General features: G+C 31.3%; 1 long non-coding RNA gene across 1 annotated transcript; it reads right to left on the bottom strand.

The window, feature by feature from the left end:
- Positions 1-375: 375 nt before the first annotated feature.
- Positions 376-1,793, bottom strand: LOC140670260 (uncharacterized). Its single transcript, XR_012047523.1, has 3 exons — positions 1,565-1,793; positions 1,243-1,373; positions 376-865 (listed from the first exon to the last, which is right to left on the bottom strand). It is a non-coding gene; the product is annotated as an uncharacterized lncRNA (long non-coding RNA).
- Positions 1,794-21,976: the final 20,183 nt, after the last annotated feature.

Raw genomic sequence — 21,976 nt, forward strand, 5'->3', positions numbered from 1 at the left:
TATACACACACATATATATACATATACGTATACCTATATATATATATATATATATATATATATATATATAGGAAAAGAACTAGTCTCCTATGCTAAAGTAAAAGGAGCCAAGAGAAAATTATAAATTCATAAATGATAGTAATAAATTATGATAATTGAATTATAATAATAACCTCTTCCATATAGATGCTATAAAAAAAAAATAAAATGTCAATAAGAAATATGTAATACAACAAGAGAGGAAGCTAAAAGAAAGTCAAATATGAAATGTAATTAATAAGCGAAAAGAAAATAATTAATGATGAGACATAATAATTACAAGAATGAATATTAACTTTTATTATAGTTAAATTAATAAGTCTCTCTTGCTGCAAAATGAATTATAATATAAGAGTACGAAATTATTTTATAAGACAAAGAGTCTCTCATTCGCGTATCAAAAAATCAATAATTAGACGACGGCGAGAAAGACTCGATGAAACCGAATATTATTCTTATCTATCGACGCAGAGATTCAACGAAGCTAAATATTATAACAACTCGCTTTTGAAATTTACCGCTAGATACCAACTTATAAACTTTGCAATTTTCATCGAACCTATTAAGATTATGAAGAGCTCGCCGCTTCTGACGTCTTCGAAGGCGGAGAGTTCCCTCACCAGGACCAAAAAATCCATCTCCATCCGGACGAAGTAGCCAACCCGGGAAATCTTGGGTCCACTGGATGCCTGGAGGGAGGCGACCCCGCAGTGGGGACGGACCGCAGGAAGTCAGTCGATCTTGCGGACGAAGTCAGTCGAAATTCAGCAGTCGTATTAAACCATCGCAATAAGAAAGTCGTCTCCGAGTCTTTATTCACTGCGTCCTAAAATCAATTTTAACTTAGTTCGTCAGCTACTTTGTGTCGTCAAGGTAGATCTTTAAAATACTTTATTTTCTCGTCTTCGCGACTCGTCTTATATCATAATTTAGAGCTGCGACTCACTCTACTTTATAATTTAGAATTACTACTTTATTGTTAAACAATTTCCAATTTGTGGTACAGTGCGGTTGTACCTTTTACTTTTAAAATTGTAATCAATCATTACTATACTAGCAATCTCTGTAAAATTTTCAAGCTTTTAAAATACATAGTTGCTTATTTCACGATATTCACAAGTTAATTATTTCAAAATAGTGATCCTTCACCCTCAATCAGTATTTACTATAAGTAATTTAATATTGATTAAATATTTAACGTACGTCTGGATCTTGAGCGTTAACGAGACCCGTGCCTGGGATAGAGCAGAGTGACGTGCCCCTCGTGTTAGTTCGAGCAGAGCTGAGACTTAGTCGATGAGCTGCTTGAATGTCGCTTGATTCAGATTGTCAGCCTATAATGAATAATAATTTCTCAAATTAGAATAAAATTTTGATTATAATTTATAGTAAATGCCTGGTTCCCGTCGCGCCGGTAAATGACATAGACAATTACGTGCCGCTTTACGACAGAGACAGATTTTGAATAGTGATAACGGCCTCGACCAAGTAGAAAAAGACATAAAAGACAATCCAGTTAGCGTACCAGACAATCAAAGAATTGTCGTAGAACTTTTCGACCAACTTCCTACATCTGACTCATTCGAAGTTCCCATCTCGCGAAGAACCTTCGAATTTATTGACTGGCCCGGACCGTTGGTTGAAATCGCGCTGTGTCCTGCCTCAACCCCTGCTAGTGACATCCCTGAGAGAGATCCACGACGACCCGTGTACGAGAAGAAAGCCCAGGAAAATCAGCAAAGTTAGAAGCATTAACAAAGGTAAGTCATAATTTCAAACACACACACACACACACACACACACCACATATTATATACATCCTTATTATTAAATTATCATATTCAAAATTGAATATCACTTAAATAAAATAGTATATATACATACTGAATTATAATCAACTGCTCTCATTATATTAAAGTATTTTCTTTATCATTTCATAATATTATTTTCGAACATAGAGCACGTAAAATTTTGTTATACATATACATATATAATATAATAAATAAACATAATAATAGTAATATCTTCACAACAAATACATTTATATTATTGCTCATGTAATAAACTGTTCCACCCTTAGCTCCTACATATATATATATATATATATATATATATATATATATATATATATATATATATATTATAATTCAATAAAAAAAAAGAGAGAAAAAAATAATAATTAATAAAATATATATATATTATAAAAAATTATTAACGATAATAATAATTTCATATAAGACCTTTAAGATAAATAAAATATTATTCAAATTTTTAAGACATACGTATAAGTGCTTATGAAACGATAAAGTTTATTCTTATCAATAAAATTAATATTAAATTACTAATTATTGATTTTTCTAATTATAATAAGGAAATAAACAAATAGAATATAATAAAAAGAAAGATTCATGATACTTATCTTAATAAATAACGATATGAATAAATAAGGAGCATCCATTTTATACTATCCATTTCCCTTTTCCATCGGAGACGGTGATTTTTTTTTTAAATAAATAATATCGTCAGCCTCCAATGAACCATATTCCAGTGTGAATTTATTTATTTTGTATGATACCTTCCCACTTGATATCAAATCTGCAAAAACATATATTTTATTTAGTACATATATACTTAATCATAAGAATAATAATAATATTAATAATAATAATTGCTTTACTATAGAATAAGAAATTAATTCAAAGTATTCATGAACCATAAAATCTCTCATACAAATAAAATAATTGATTCCTTTATATTCGTTACTATATAGATATAATTTGTCCAAAACTCATAAATAAATTTCCATCAATTTAATTAACAATTTATATTAAATTAATTTTGTCTCCCCCCCCCCCAGAACAATAAATAACATAGTGATCACAAATATTCATTGTCCTTTCATATTCATGCTCGATCTAGTAATATTCTTTTCTTTTTTCCCTAGACTCAATTGCGAACATACCTTTACATACATAAATTTTATATAAAAATTTATCATTTTCTTATTAGTCGTAGATCTTACTAAATAAAATATCAATTTTTACCAAATAAAAAAAAAAGGGGAAGAAACATCATAATAAATACCTACTAATAACGATGAATATAGTTAACCTGTTCTCATGTAATTCATTAGTACAGACAACAATAATTGCTTAAACACCAAAATTTATATTCCATATGAAACTATTAATCACATACCTTACCTTCTTATCCGAAGATCCTTAAATAACCGCCGATTTCTTTGTCAAAATAATAAATACTTCCAACAACACCTTAAGTCATATGTTCCTCCATAAGCCATAGACTATATAACTTTATAGATTTACCACTCTTACACCATTTTAAATTGAAGGATCAAATTTAGTCCACCAATTAAACTCGACCTGAATATATATATATATATATATATTTATATATATATATATATTTATCAAAACGACCTTTTAGATTTTAATTTATAAAATATATATATACAATCAATTTTAACCTTATTATTACTTCCCAACAAAGTAAATACTCCATAACAGAAATCCCATTATCACAAGACCTTTCATAACAATAAAATAAGAAAGAAAACTGACAGAAAACTTGGTGTCGTGAAAGGCACCCTTGGACATACATATATATATATGTCCAGCGGCAGTTTCCGCGACATTCACAGGGACGCATAATAAAAAACCTCTCACCCCCCTAAGAACATAGAAAATAAAGGTGCCAGAACCCCATATTTGAACACTCCTAACAACAACCCCTGAACCAAATTTTCATCCCCTTTTACTCAATTTATAATAAAACCGAGTCAATTTGTTTATAAATAAATAATCAAGTGACATACTAAGATAATAATTTTAATATATATTTTCATATTAGAGTAATTATATATATTAAAACCCTTCATACATATATACTTATAAACATGCCGTTTGTTAACTAACAATAATTTATAAACAATATCATATTTTTCTCATCGAAATTTTAGTCAATTCATTATAATTAGACTCCTTTATAATTACAAAAAATTATTTTTCTTACATAAGTTAATTTACAAATTACTTGTAAAATCAAATAATAACGAATCTATTGGAGATACGAAATTAGAATTTTTCTCAGTTATTCTATCCTACTTGTAAATTAATAATCTCTAACAAATTTTTCTCCTCATAATTAATTAACAATAACGTTATATAATAACAATAAAAACCACAAAATTTTATTACAAAATAAATAAATAATTAACAAAGGTTCTAATTTGCTTGAAACTTTGAGGATACACTTTTTAGCCAACTTTACACATTTTTGCCGCCATTTTGATTTTTTTTATTTCCGGACCTAATGATCCCAAATACCCTTAAAATTTCTTATTACTACTAAACTAAGATTTATGCAAAACTTTGACTAAATTAAGACAACTTTAGAATTTTGCTATTCAATAGATCACAAATTTGCACCTGAAAGGTACAAATTTAACTAGTTTATTTTATGCAGTATTTCCTGTAGATCTTATAACCAAAATTTCGTAAACTCACCCCTAATCGGTTACAAAATATTTCTATATGTTTATAAGACGTCAGCCATCTTGTTCTTACTGGTCCATCCTGGGAAGACCGGACCAATTCCATTATAAAGGACTTGAACTGACGATAATCTGTCCTTAATCTCGACTCTCCAAATCACTCCCTATAATAATTAATTAAATGAATTAATTATAAGAGTTATAAAGCTTCTTAAGTAATAAGTTAGGATAATACTTAATAGTCATTACTGAATAATAGAGACAAAATCCTACTTTAAAACCACCCTATATACACATCTTATATACCGGGTGTCTAAGAATCATTGATCATAGAAATTTAAAATTTCAATATCTACAATATACTCAATACGTGCACACAATAAACATAAAACTTTTTATCTCTATCTCTCTATATTAGTCTCAAATAAATTAATAATTAATAAAACCACAAGTAACCGACGCTGAAATACAACAGAATACTTCTCAAGAACCTGGCACTATACTAGAAATATTAATACAATTTTTGGAAGAAAATAAAGAAAACATTATTTATAATTTAGACAATATTATTATTGAACTTATGAACCAAGCCTCAATTGTAGTGGTTCCCGATCAGTAAAGAAAATCTCCTGATTATCAAAAGGGTCAAGACTTAGCTCTCGGCGACTCCCTGGGTATAGCCGGTTAAACAGGTTGCCCTAAAAAACTAAATAGAGAGCAACTCTGGTATTGACACCAAGGTGGACGATAACAGTGGATCGCGAGACGTGACAGCGAACAAAAATTGGTGGCAGCGGTGGGATGACTATATTGGATTTCTGAAAGAATAAACCATTCTAGTAAGAAATTCTTGCCTAAAAAACTTGATCTATAACGATAATTTTGAATCATGAATACTCGATCTCAATCCTCCAGAACTGCCTCTGAACATAGTAATAGTGATACTACTATCATTACTCCTTTACAAAAACAACAAGCTGAAATTGAGGTTATGATGCAACAATTACGGAATAAAAAAAAACTCGTACGGGAACAACAAACTGTTTTAAATATGCAACAAAAAGAATTTGAATCTTTGAGAGAAAAATTTGACGCGGAACAAAACGCTGCTGTTGACATAAACAGTCTCACTTCAATATTAAGCTCATTAAGACAAGAAGTTTCCTTTTTAAAAACCTTACCAAATCAATTAAACAATCTAGAACAAAAGGTATTCGAAATGCGACAACAAGGCTTGTCTAATCTACATGTACAAGATTACATAAGAAGTTTGCCTCAACAAGATAATAATAATACTTTACCTGATAATGCAATCCCGAAACCTCCAGTTAACAATGGCAATCTTCCTCCTCCATCCGTTTCGAAAAATGCGTCTCTGAATATGGATCATATCCAATTAGCCTCTCCCATTTGTATTAAAGACATCATTGACTCCATTCCCAAATACGATGGCCATAAGATGTTCGTATTTCAGTTCTGTAAAACATGCGAACGAGCATTAAATTTGATCCCTTCCTGGCAAGAGGAATTTTTATTACCACTAATAGTAAACAAACTACAAGGACATGCGTACGCAGCCATAGAAGGAATAGAATATCATAATTTGACGGATCTAACTAATCGACTAAAAAGAGTATTCGGTCCTAATAAATCGGTTGACCAATATCGCGGAAAACTCGCTAACGTTTACATGAAACCAAATGAAAATATTTTTGATTATATAGAGAGAGTTAAAAAATTAAGATCCGCCATTATAGATGGAGAACTAACGATTCACGGTAATTTGAGCGAACAACTTCGCTATAATATTGAAACAAGAGCTTTAGAAAATTTTATTAACGGTCTTCCGCCGGAATTATTGATTCGTGTCAAGCTAGAAGGATATTATTGCCTTGAAGATGCAATCGTTGGAGCCATTCAACTAAGTAAGACTTTAGAAACCGAAAATCATCGCAAAAGAGCTGCATTTCCCACACGACCCACATTAATTCCTCGCGCAGACCCTACTTATACGTCCCGCATCCTCCAGAATCCATCACGCAGCCCAACGGCTACTCCCATTACTACACCCAGAGTATATGATACGCGTAATAATAATGCCCCTTTTATTAAACCTTTAATTCCTGGACAACCTGGTCCGAATTACCCTACTGAAAAAATATGTCGTTATTGTAAATCCCTCGGACACTTAATTACTGAATGCCGAAAATTAGCATATAAGAAATCACTTACAGAAGGGACGAGTTCTTCTAGTCAACCCCTTGATAACTAGGGAAACGGTTAGAGCGCTCCGGTCCAAGGAGGCGTTCGCCGGGACGCTGCTCAACAGGAACGTCCACTCCCCTCTCGAGTCGTACGATTCGCAGAGCTGGACAGTCAAAATCTGGAAACACAAAAGTAAATAAGCATCGTTTTGCAGGAAGCACCTGCGCTCCTACCGTCACCTTGTCATCTCTCGACTTAAAAGAAATATGCACTTTTATGATAGACTCAGGCTCTGATCTGAATTTAATTAAAAAACAATATATTAATTCTCACATTTCTTCGGATAAGGAAAATATCCAATCATTGCAAGGAATAGCATCTGAACCCATATAAACATTAGGTGCTATTCATATTTCATTACTGGGAAAACAGACAGAATTTCACGTAGTCCCCAATGATATACTTTTCTCACAACATGGAATTCTTGGCAACCCATTTTTAAAAGATAGGAATACAAATGTTGATTTTAAAACAAAACACTTACTTCTAGAAAATACATCCATTCCGTTTGATAAGACGGAACATGTCAATATCAAACCAAGGTTAGTTACTCCCTTCTTTATTAAAATCACGAATCCTGAAATAAAAACAGGATATCTTCCATTAATAACCTCCATAAAAGGAATATACCTCGGAGACGCATTAGTCTCTAATATTCATGGTAAGGCTTACTTGCCTCTTTTTAACATTACTAATGAAGAGTATGAAATAAAAATACCTTCATTTCCACTGCAAGAATTCGATACCATCGACATCCAAAAGAATCAATACTCTCCTTGTTAAGCCGACGGAACCTTAGGGTCATCCGAGGCCTCTGGTCATTGTATCACTGATCTTGATTCCACTTGTCAACCCACTTCTTCTTCTGAGGAAGATGAAGTTAATTTTCCTACGTCTCACGGAAGTTTTTGCGGTGTTATCGATTCCCGAGGGCATCAGACAAGCGCGAACTGTCCTTTAAACCAAAATCCGTCTCAGTTAGAAGAAATATTTTTTGAAACGCCGCCAGAACGTGCGGAACTTACCCTACAACTCCTAAGATTGGAACATTTAAATGAGGAAGAAAAGACTAATCTTAAAACATTAGTCTCCAATAATCTAGACAGATTCCACTTGCCCGACGATAAACTAGGAACCACACACGTGACTCACCACTCCATTTACACTACAGACGACTTTCCAATCCATACCAAACAATACCGGTTTCCTCCCATGCACAAAGAAGAAATAGATAAACAAGTTACTAAATTACTGAGAGACGACATAATAGAATGTTCATTCTCACCTTATAATTCACCAGTATGGATAGTTCCTAAGAAACCCGACTCATCTGGAAATAAAAAATGGAGAATGGTTATTGATTACCGCACTCTATAAATGAAAAAACAATAGGAGACGCTTACCCTCTTCCTAATATAACCGACATACTTGATCAACTAGGAAGCGCTAAATATTTTTCCGTTCTTGACCTCGCTTCAGGATTCCACCAGATACCCATGAATCCAAATGACGCTCCTAAAACAGCATTCTCCACCTCTTACGGCCATTATCAATTTAAACGAATGCCTTTTGGACTGAAAAATGCCCCTGCAACATTTCAAAGATTAATGGATAATGTCCTATCTGGGTTACAAGGTAATGAACTTTTCGTTTACATGGACGATATAGTTATTTATGCACGATCTTTAAAAGAACATGAAGTGAAATTTAACAAAATAATGAAAAGATTACGCGAAACTAATTTAAAATTACAACCCGATAAATGTGAATTTTTGCGACGAGAAGTAGCCTACCTTGTGGTCATATTATCGGAGCCGACGGCGTACGACCTGACTCTACAAAGGTCACAGCTGTCCATAATTTTCCTTCCCCCAAAAATCCTAAAACATAAAACAATTTCTCGGATTAGTTGGATACTATCGGCGATTTATCCCAAATTTCTCAAAAATTGCTAAACCTTTAACTGATTTGCTTAAGAAAAACAACTGTTTCAAATGGCAAAAAGATCAAGAATACACTTTTAATAATCTCAAAGAACAATTATGTACCAAGCCAATATTACAATATCCCGATTTTAGCAAACCCTTTAATTTAACTACCGATGCATCCGGATATGCAATCGGCGGAGTATTAAGTCAGGGACCAATCGGAAAAGATCTTCCCATCGCATATACATCAAGAGTACTTAATAAAGCAGAACAAAATTATTCAACTATCGAAAAGGAATGTTTAGCAATGGTATACTGTACAAACCATTTTAGACCTTATTTATACGGTACTAAATTTATTATCGTGACAGACCATAAACCACTAGTATGGTTACATTCTATTAAAGATCCTTCTTCGAGACTTTTAAAATGGAGAATTAAATTAGCTGAATATGATTACAATATACAATATAAAAAAGGAACACTAAATAATAATGCCGATGCATTATCTAGAAACCCAACCGTTAAAATCTTACCTTTTAAGAAAACTCATCTTCTTCCTCCAGACCCTGATTCCGATTTTGATGAATCTTTATTCTCAGCCCGTCAACCCCTGATTCAAACCAATGTAGAAATTAACCCCCATAATCCTTTACCTGTGACCGAAGAGGAAATAAACGAAGATACCTCCTTGTTAACACATACAGACACACCTGTAACAGAACCAATAACTATTGAAGAATGTAATAGTGACGAAAATGAAAGCCTAATTAGTAATGAGGACCTAGAGACAACTAACGAGGAAAGCGATGATAAATTAATAGCCACTGACGTTGTACCTTACGTAGAAGTGTCCACTAACCATAAAGCCAAAGTCCGAATAAGCTGAGATAGATTGCTAAAACATAATGATAATTATATAATTTTAAAATAACATTGAAAGGTGAACCTCTCGATAACGGAGCAAAAGAACTACAGGAAGCCAACCTTTTACCCGTATATAAGGATATAACTTATGAAAGGGCAAAAATAAATACAATACGCTCAAAAACTCTAATATCGTTACCCCTAAAACTTAACCACCGCACTTTAATAGAACCAGATAATATAAAAAACTGTATCAAATTATTGCTGGATGTCGTACAAGAATTGCAATTAGAATCCATTTCAATTAAGAAAACTAATTTTTTTGACAATGTCCCATGGGCTTATGTAGAATCACAATTAATTAAACATATGAATGACACAAATATTTGCATAACTATATGTAAAGATATTATTCAAACGCCAAATATAGAAGAAAGATCTTCCCTTATCCGTGAACATCATGACTCAGCAATTGGCGGCCACAAAGGAATAACTAAAACCTATAACAGATTAAAATCTTATTATTATTGGAATACGATGAAAAAAGACATTCAAAATTTTATTCGAAATTGTCGGACTTGTCAATTAAAAAAATTAACAAGAATAAAAACAAAACAACCAATGATAATAACCGACACTCCCGGATCAGCTTTCGACAAAATATCAATGGACATTGTAGGTCCATTATCCATATCCGATAATGGAAAAATTTACATACTCACGATACAAGATTTACTAACAAAATATTCAGTCGCGGTGCCCTTAAAAGAAGCCTCGTCATTAACCATAGCCGACGCCTTTACGAAAAATTTTATTTGTATTTATGGAGCTTCCCAAGCCATTCTAACCGATCAAGGATCCAATTTCCTAACCGCCTTGATGAAGAACTTAGCAAACAAATTCAGAATTAAACAATACCGCACAACTGCTTATCACCCCCAGTCTAATGGATCGATAGAAAGATCTCATCACGTTTTAACGGAATATTTAAAAACACAAATTAATAAAGACTCGAACTAGGATGATCATATCGCTTTAGCCATATTTTCATATAATACAAGTATACACGAAAGCACAAAATTTTTCCCTTTTGAACTAATTTTCGGAAAAATAGCGCGATTACCTTCGTCTAATACTATTATAGAGGAAAATATAGACCCTACATACACTGAATATTTAATAAACCTATTCAATCGATTGCGTGACACGCAAGAAGAACCACAACAAAACTTAATACAATCTAAAACCAAAAGCAAATATTATTATGACAAACCCATGTGCGAGAATTTAAACCAGGAGATTATGTATTTTTATTAAAAGAACCAAATAAAGGTAAATTTTCAGACCAATATATTGGACCTTTTGAAATACTTGAAATACTACCAAAAAACAATATTAAAATTTCATTTAAAAATACTACAAAGATTGTCCACGCGGACAAATTGAAAATCGCTCATATAGAGCCAGAATGAAATACATTAAGTCTAAATTTTTGGTTTCAGATGTGTTGGCATCGCCAACGACCAACAATAAACCCCATATACAAATCGTCACCTGCTTTCTCACAAGTACAACAGCGATTAGACATTACATGGTGCGTTAGAGCTATCGGATTTTCCCATATCAAACGTGGAAATCTAATTTGTACAGAATGCTATCACTTTTTATCTTCTGAATATTATAGATGGTTTTATAAATATTTTAAATGCCATTATCTTATAATCACGAGCTATTATGAGCCAATAATATGCAAAATATGTAAAGTACCTTTAGTCACATTAAGGTCATTAAGAGAATGCTCTCTATGTCATGATACATATTTTTCTTACTTAACAAATTTAGAAGAAGATGAGGAACAAACTGATACAGAAGAATCTGTGTTAGTTCGTATACATGAATACTTTGAATAAATAAAAACCGGTCAATTTCCCTTTCTGCACTACCCTTTTTCTCTTTATAGAATGAACTCGCAAGGCCAATCTACAGGGCTACAATTCAGCACAACATTACAGCCTAATACCGACCTATTCTCATTACTATCAATCACACGATGCACTAAATCCCTTGGGTACCGACACATAGCCTCAGAATTCGCATACTGTACCCAATGTTATAGCCTTTTCCAACCGCAATATCAAAGTCAATACGAATGGATAGTGTCACACCACATGATTACTGGTGAACGGTTTCGCGAAATCATTTGTGCACGTTGCAACGCCAATATCACAATAACCAGACTTATGTACCAATGCGATGAGTGCCTTCTGAAATATTTAGAATTTTTGTTAAACTGCGATGAGAGACACATCGACCTTAATACCATCCTTAATCCACTCATATTACACGTGAGCGGTTCTCGATACTATTAGTACCCTAATAAAAGAATATAAGATGTGTCACTCGTCACAGAACTCCCCAACCCCTTCACAATCACACTCCTCATCTCGTCCTGCAGAAGCGCTTCAGAGACTATATATAGTACAATGTATTAAAACACGCTTTTATAAAAAAATAGATAATATGCATGTCATTTTATGCCCTAGATGCTACGATACATTGCTTTTGGAATCCGTAAAGCCTTACTACAAAGAATTCAAGAAACACCATTGTGTAGACGGCACAAGATTTAATAGAAGTAAATGCTATATTTGTGAAAATTACCTAGAAACAATTCGACCTATAGTTCATTGCAATCCATGTGCCAATCGATATCTTGAATTCATCATCGAAATAGAACAACAACACCATAATATTTATGATTATGAAAACCCCGTAATACTAATAATAAATGATGATTAAAAATAAAACATAAAAATAAATTAATACATAAAGTATATATACTATACAATAAGAGTAATAATTATAATATTACAATCATAAATTATAACATAATAAGCTTTATCATCCTATTAATAGAACGTACTTAGACATATACATATACTTTAATATAAATATATATACATGTATTTTTCTTTCAGTGAATGAATCCACTCTTGGAAGAAATCGCTGACTTGGTCATTCAACTCTTGTCAATTGTCACGTGCAGTGACTCACTGTTATCATCTACCTAGGTGTCAATAACAGGGTTGCTCTCTATTTAGGTTTTTTGGGTAATCTGTCTAAATCGGCTATACCCAGGGCTCCGCCGAGAGCAGGATCAATGTGTTTTAAGAACTAATAAATCAGGGGATTTTTTTTACTGATCTGGGATTATGATAATAGAAGCTTGGTTTAAAAATTCTTTAATAATGTTATCTAAATTGTAAATAATATTTTCTTTATTTTCCTCTATAAATTGGATTAAGGTCTCCAATATAACTTCAGGGTCAACAAAGGTATCTTGTTGAATTTCGGTATCAGTAGTTTGAGGTCTCATTTAGTCTTAATTTATTTAGAGCTAATTAAAAAGATAGGGATAAGATTTATATGTCTTTAGCATGTAAATGTAGGGAATATTATAGATATTTGAATTTTAAACTTTAATGAGTAATGATTTTTTTTGACACCCGGTATACAAGAGATGTATATAGGGTGGCTTTAAAGTAAGATATCGTGTCTATTATTCAGTAGTGGGTATTAGGTATTATCTTAGCTTGTTAATAAGAAATTTGATAATTATTATTATTAATTATTTAATTAACTGTTATAGGGAGTGATTTGGAGAATCGAGGTTGGGGACAGATTATCGTCAGTTCGAGTCTATTACAATGGAATTGGTCCGGTCTTCCTAGGATGGATCCGTAAAAATAAGATGGCTGACGTCTTATAAACAAATAGAAGTATTTCGGAACCTATTAGGGGTAAGTTTACGAAATTTTTGTTATAAGGTCATCAGAAGATACTGCATAAAATAGACGTTTTAAATTATATTTTTGCAGGTGCAAAAACTGCGATCTATTGAATAGTAGAATTCTAAAGTTGTCTCAATTTAGTTGAAATTTTGTATAAATCTTAGTTTAATAGTAGTAAGGGTATTTGGAATCTTTAAGTCAAAAAATAAAAAATTTAAAAATGGCGGCTAAAATGTGGAAAATAGGCTAAAAAGCATATCCTCAAAGTTTTGGGCAAATCAGAAATTTTTGTTAATTATTTATTTATTTTGCTATAAATTTTTATGTTTTTTATTGTTATTATTAAATACTATTGTTAATTGATCATAAAAAAAAAATTTGTTAGAAATTATTAATTTACAAGCAGAATAGAATAACTGAGAAAAATTCTAATTTCGTATCTCCAATAGATTCGTTATTATTTGATTTTACAAGTAATTTGTAAATTAACTTATGTAAGAAAAATAATTTTTTGTAATTATAAAGGAGTCTAATTATAATGACTTGACTAAAATTTCGATGAGAAAAATATGATATTGTTTATAAATTATTGTTAGTTAACAAACGGATTGTTTGTAAGTATATGTGTATGGAGAGTTTTAATATATATATATATATATATATATATATATATATATAATTATTCTAATATGCAAATATATATTAAAATTATTATCTTAGTATGTCACTTGATTATTTATTTATAAACAAATTGACTCGGTTTTATTATAAATTGAGAAAAAGGGGATGAAAATTTGGTTCGGGGGTTGTTGTTAGGAGTGTCCAAATATGGGGTTCTGGCACCTTTATTTTCTATGTTTTTAGGGGGATGAGAAGTTTTTTATTATGCGTCCCTGTGAATGTCCCGGAAACTGCCGCTGGACATATATATATATATATATGTCCAAGGGTGCTTTTGACGACACCAAGTTTTCTGTCAGTTTTCTTCCTTATTTTACTGTTATGAAAGGTCTTGTGATAATGGGATTTCTGTTATGGAGTATTTACTTTGTTGGGAAGTAATGATAAGGTTAAAATTGATTATATATATATATTTTATAAATTAAAATCTAAAAGGTCGTTTTGATAAATATATATATATATATATATATATATATATATATGTAAATGTGAGTGCATATATGTGTTAATGGGTATACATAGAATTTTAATATTTATTTTCTGGTTCTTCAGATCGAGTTTAATTGGTGGACTAAATTTGATCTTTCAATTTAAAATGGTGTAAGAGTGGTAAATCTATAAAGTTATATAGTCTATGGCTTATGGAGGAACATATGACTTAAGGTGTTGTCGGAAGTATTTATTATTTTAACAAAGAAATCGGCGGTAATTTATGGATCTTCAAATAAGGAGGTAAGGTATATGATTAATGGTTTTAAATGAAATATAAATTTTATTATTTAAACAATTATTGTAGCCTGTATTGAGGAATTATATGAGGGTAGGTTAACTATACTAATTGTTATTTATAAATTTATTATGGTATTTTACAATTGATAGAATCGATATTTTATTTAGTAAGGCTTACAACTAATAAGAAAATGATAAATTCTATTATAAATATATAAAATTTATGTATTTATAGGTATGTTCGTAATTGAGTCTAATGAAAGAAAAAAAATAATTACTAAATAGTACATAAAGTCGAGAGTATAATAAATATTTATATATATTATCTTTATTGGTTATTCTTGAAGGGGATAAAATTATCTCAATATAATTTATTAATTACTTTGATATGAATTAATATATAATTTTGGACAAGTTATACTCATATAGTAATGAGTATGAGGAAGAATTGATTATTTTTAATTATGTAGGAGATTTTGTGACTCATGAATACTTTGAATGGATTTTCTTATTTAATAATAAAATAACAATAATGTGCTAAATAATAATAATGTGCTAAATAAAATATGTTTTTTTTTTATTTCGAGGGAAGATGGCGTATAAATAAATGAATTCACACTGGAATATGGTTAATTAAAGGCCGGTGCTATTATTTATTTAAAAAGTCACCGTCTCTGATGGAGAAGGAAAGTGATAGTATAAGAAGGATGCTCCTTATTTCTCATGACATCATTTATTAAGATAAGTATCGCGAATCTTCCTTTCATATATATATATTTCTATTTATTTATTCTCTTATTATGATTTAAAAAAAATTAATAATTAATAATTTAATATTAGTCTATAAATAAGGAAAATTTATTTGTTATAGTTAATTATTTGGTGAAATATATATATATATACGTTGCTCCTCCTTTTTTTTTCGTGAGTTATGTCTAGGAGCTGAGGGTGGAACAGCTTATTATATGAACAGTAATATATATATATATGTGTACTTACAATTGTATTACTATTACTATGTTTTTATTTATTATATTATATTATGTATATATATATATATATATATATATATATATATATATATATATAATGAAATTTTTACGTATTCTATATTTGAAATAATATTATTAAATGGTAGAGAAAATGCTTTAATATAGTGAAAGTAATTGCAAAAAAATAAGAAAAAAAAAAAAAAAAAAATATAAAATTTCTAAAATTTTTTTATAATAATTTTAATGATATAAGGATAAAGTAGTAGTATGATTACTAATGTGCAATTAAAATAATGTTGAATTAAAATAATATTAAGCGATAAAAAAAATATGTATATATATATATATTTATATATATATGTGTGACTTACTTTAATAATATTTTATTGTTGTGAATTTTCCTGTGTCTTCTCGCGTGCTGTTCTTCGTGGATCAGCTTCGGGGATGTCTGCGACAGAGATCTCAGGAAGAAATAGTTCAATCTGCGCCAGTGGTCCAGGCCATCCAATGAACTCGAAGGTTCTTCGGGTGCTGGCAATGTCAACTGGCTCTAAGGCCTGCGGCCGCTCAAAGAGTTCAACAACGATCCTTTGATTATTTGGTATATCTATAGTAAGTTCTTCACTATTTCCAGTTATTTGATTAAAAGCATTAATTTGTTTTTGAAGTTGCCGTTGTTGACGTAAAGCGGCGCGTAACTGTTTGTACCTTTTACCGGCGCGGCGAGTACCAGGCATCTACTATAAATTATCGTAAATTATTTTTTATTTTGCTAAATTAACATTTGTTATATATCATATCATTATGTATAACATTTGTTATATAATAATCTGGATTAAACGACGCCCAGACAGCTCATCGACTAAATCTCAGCTCTGCCTGAACTGTAACGAGGGGCACATCACTTTGCTCTTTCCCAGGCTCGGGACTCGCTATCGCTTTATCCAGATGGAATAAATGATAAAATTCTAATGGCTTTGATATTTAGTTAATATTGTAGTAATAATTTGTATAATATCTAATTGTTTATAGTAAATGTTGGCTCGGGAATGTAGGAACACTGGATCTAACAATTCACTTAAAGTAATGCAAGAATAAGCTGGTATATTTCAAATATCAAAATAATTTTACAAAGTTGCAAGTATATAAGTTGCTATAATAATGTTATTAATTAAAACGAGAGGTACATCCGCACTGTACTGAGATTAAAGGTATCAATGGTAATATAGTATTAAATCTAAGTTAATTTAAAATGAGTTGCGGAGTAGAAAAATCTTAAAATATTAAAAGACTCTACCTTGACGACACAAAGTAGTAGTCAGAAAAGCTAAGTTGAATTATATTTTAGGACGCAGCGAACAAAGACTCAGAGATTCTACAACTTAGGACGACTTCTTCACGACTCCTGAATTACGACTGCTCAGCAGTCCATACGCTCAACTGACTCCTGAGGTTCATCCCCACTCTCAATCTCTCCTTCCATTAGTTATCAGAAGGACTCAAGTTCCTTCTGGTTGGTTGATCTTGTTCGTATGGAGATGGGCTTTGGTTTGGAGAGGGAAGTCTCCTCCTCTGGAGTTATTGGAACCGAGTGAGTTCTTCGATATCAATTTCGATAAGATGATACGAACTTTATAATCAAGTATCCGTTGTTATATTTCGAGGAAGCTCTCGCGATTATACTCAAGCGATTTTTTTATAATCACTTGCTTTAACTGAAATGATAATCAAGTATCGGTTTTTTAGATTAAGAAGAAGCTTCTTCGCTGATCGTTAGGATGTTTAGGCTACTTGATTTATATGTGATTTCATGAGTCTTTGTGTCGCTGTTATCGCGTGCGTCATATTAATTATCGATTTTTTTCATACAACGCTAAGACTTATTCGTATTGCAGCGAGAGAGATTTAATGACTATTATTGTTATATATAATTTATTTCTCAACATAATATTACTTATAAGAATTTTGAATACTTTCTCTCTCGTTGCATCACATTTGTCTTATTGATTAATTTTACATGTTTGAAAATATTTATATGGGAGACTATATTCTTATTTCTAGTATATTTTATTGAATTTATTTTGACATATGGTACTTTTGTTTTTCTAATATTGATTTTATTCAGCTGCGAAAGTTATCTCTTGAGCAAATATTTAATTTTAATTTTGATAATACCCTTTTGACACCCAGTATATAAAAATATATATATATATATATATATATATATATATAAGGTGATTTTTAATTTTAGTTCCAACAACCATTGCTTTGTAAAATAAAAAAAAATAAATCTTCCATATAAATTTACATTTTTAGTGGACGCAGATTAATATCGGCAGTATTTATATATTTTGTACATATATATATATGTTATATATATGTATACGGATAGATGTATTTTATTCGAGTATCGTCAGTGCTCTTGTGTCTTTATATGTATTTAACTATTAGTTGTCCTTTTGAGAATAGGTGATTTTTACATCTAGTTTGATAAGTTTGGTCTAATTTTTGTAAGAAGTTAATTTGTTTAAAATTTATATATTTATCAATATGAATATATATAAATATATATATATTTAGAATATTAATATATATAACCGTAAGAGACTTTGACTTTAATTTTTAATTAATACTTAATATAATATAATTGAATAATTATGATCGTATGATTAATTTTTATATTCATTAAGGACAATATTACTTAATTATGATTTTGTATAAGCAAGCAATTGGTAATATGCCGAATTGTATATATATATATAGCGTACATTTTATAATTGAACAGTATATTTGTGTTTTTGAAAGTTTTATTTTTGGCGAGACGTCACACTATGCGGTAGAGTGTTGGTAGTTTAAAGCTACATTCTTTCTGAGTTCCGAATTTGGTGAGTATCCTTGATTTTGGCGTTAGAAATAATGAAGCGTTTCTTACTGTTACAGGGAGCTCGGCATAACATTCTTTTGTTCTCCAAATTATGGCGTTAACGGGAATACATTTTATTACATGAATTGCTTCTCCTGCAGTGACAGCCATGTATCCTGGTTCTTTCATTAGTCGATAGGCGAATTCGTCAGGCTGTAATGTGGCAAATGATAAGGTGTTAGTTATTACATCTTTTTCCAGCTCGCATTTCTGTTGAATGATATTGTGGTAAAGAGATGTCATTTAATGTCGTATGTGTTTTTCTACATATACAAACTTCGAGTTCATATATGCAAAAATATCAAGATTATCAATTGGGATTGTTCCTCTTTCGGCGAAGACGTCTCCCTTTTTAGTTTCCAGTATAAAGAGTTTGGGATGCTCTGTACGAAGAAGCGTGTATCCGTACAATGGCTGTTCTCGCGTTCTTGTCAGGGCGAAAGTTATGTCTTGTGTTGTCAGGCTGTATACGATAGGTGATTTTCCTTCGCTGGTATCGTCCGTAGTTTTGATAGCAGGTCCTTCATATAGAACGTCGTATTGGTGAAAATTACATGAAGAGGTAGGCATCGGTTTCCAATAGGTATATCCATCCTCTGAATCGATGCAAAATCCTTCACTGAGCGTACAAATTGTTCCTGATTTTAGCATTATTTTTCCAGTATTTAGTTTCACGGGGACATAGGTTGATTTCAAAGATATTCTGGCGACAGCTTGCACGACGTCGTCCCATGTTCCATAGTGGTCGGAATACTGGGTGCCTTTGCATTTTCCATCGTTGTTTACGCTTCCAGCCATGGTAATGCTGTAGTAGGCGGTTTGGTTGACTCGGATGCTGTCGATTAAAACTCTTGCTCTTAGCGAAAGAGTACCATCACGAAACATTCGTTTGCACTGTGAGTGTCCGGTTTCATGTATATAATCAGCACGTCCGTTATGCACGATCGAAACGTGTGAGTGCATGCCACAGTAATATATAGTTCTTGAAATTTCAACCTTACATTGTATTATATACGCATGATTATAGTCAGATAATTGAAGGAGTTGAATATAAGTATCCGTAGAGTTTGATGTTTTATGTGGAAGATTGCATTCTCCCACATCCAACAACGAAACCGATGTGATATTTAAATGTCGCCCTCCGCAATCAAAACCGAGAAGGGCGAGGGAAGTTTGCGCAGTGAATAATAATACTAAATGATACATCATTTCTGTAAGTAAGCAGATAACACTTATTATTTATACATGTATACGTGCGTGAGTATAATATATTTTTACTTTATTTTATGTTATTTTCATCTCATTTGTTGGTTCATAAATCAATAGTATCTTTACTTTTGTATTATCGCAATCATATAATAATTCTTCTATATTATTTGGATCTAATTCTCTTTTTCTGAGTACGCAACATATCGCTAAATAATGCATGAAGCAAGTAGAACATTCTTTTACGGAAGTATAAGTAATTATATCATTTCCGCAAATATAACAATTTTCTTCTTGAAAAATACCACTGTATATACCATGGAATTGTATAAGTCCGTACGCTTGAAAATTTTGTTGAATTAATCTGAAGCAAGTGACGCAATATCGATTATCTTCCACTTTAATATATTGAATATTATAACAATGATAAGAGAAAATTCCAAGGCAATGCGTCAGAATATATGGTGGCTTATATCTATAAGGCTTAGGTCTACACATTTTACGAATTAATATTGCTACGTAGAAATATATATATATTTATTTTATATGTATTCAAAAGTTATTACTATTATTATTAAACTTGGACCAGGCTCAGGTCGTCAATGTTTTCAAGGAATGGATTTTTCTGAAAAGATGATACTTGTATATATATATTTCTTTAATATAAGCACTTATTCATAACTCTATTGTCTATTGTTTTATATCTTTTTCTTTCTTATATATGTATGTATGTAAGATTTTTTCTTTTCGTATTTTCGTATTTTATGTGTTAGGTGTTTTATTGTATTTTCTCTTTTTCTCTTCCCTATATTAGTATTACTATCTTGTGATTATATCTAACTGAATCTTTTATATGTACGTGTATATATGTTTTTCTTTTTCAGTCGTCGATGACTGCTAATATTATAGGGTCCTCATAATAGTTAATTGTGCGGTATAGTTGTTTCATTTCGGTAGTGAATTCGAAATACCAATTGATACAGGGATTACAATGAGCTATAGGTTGAATAGTTCCCATGTGATTTTCGCATGCATAACATTTATTTCTGTAGAATTTTGTGCCATCTACGCACTGATGTCTCTTAGTTTCTTGGTAATATGACTTTACTGCTTCAGGAATTAATTTAGTATAACAAGTGACGCATAAAGTGATATGTACATCATTTATCTTCTGATAGGAATAAGTTTTGAAACAATGTACGGTATATAATTTTTGAAGAGCTTCTACGGAAGGGTGTGAGGATGATGGTTCTGAGAAATTTAGCTGACTGTGCGATGAATGATGCATTTTGTTGTTTGAATTTGATTAATAATATCTAGCTCCGTTTACATGTAATATGAGAGGGTTAGGAAGAGTATTGATTTGTCTTTCATCGCAATACAATAAGAATTCTAAGAACCTCAATAAACATTGATCGCATTGATATACGGGTTTGACTATGGTGATATCTGTATTACACCGCGCGCAAATTATTTCACGGAATTGTTCGCCGGAGATCAAGTGGTATGACACTATCCACTCATATTGATTTTGATATTGTGGTTGGTAAATGTGATAACACTGAGTACAGTAAGCAAATCCTGCCGTGATGTGTCTATACGCAAAGGATTTATAGCACCGCGCAATTGAAAGTATTTGACATGGGTCGAAGCTAAAAGTCTGTTAGGTTGTATTGTTGTGTTGAATTGTATAGCCCAGTAGTATGATTTCTTGAGCTCATTCTATAAAGAGAAAAAGAATAGTGTAAAACAAAAGTCGATAGCTATTTAATAGCTTATTCAAAGTATCCACTTATACGAATTAATGTATTGTCTTCTGTATCAATTTGTTCTTCTTCTTCTAAACAAGTCGCGTATGACAGATGTGCATCGTTGCACAGAAAGCATTGTCTCAATGTTCTTAGCGTAACTAAAGGCTTTTTACATATTTTTCATATTATGGGTTCGTAGCTTTTTGTAATTACAAGATAATGACAATGAAAGAATTTATAGAACCATCTGTAGTATTCAGATAGCAGAGAGGAGTAACAGTTTGCGCAGAT

This window comes from Anoplolepis gracilipes, chromosome 10 (genome assembly GCF_047496725.1).
Source record: "Anoplolepis gracilipes chromosome 10, ASM4749672v1, whole genome shotgun sequence".
Taxonomy (NCBI): Eukaryota; Metazoa; Arthropoda; class Insecta; order Hymenoptera; family Formicidae; genus Anoplolepis; species Anoplolepis gracilipes.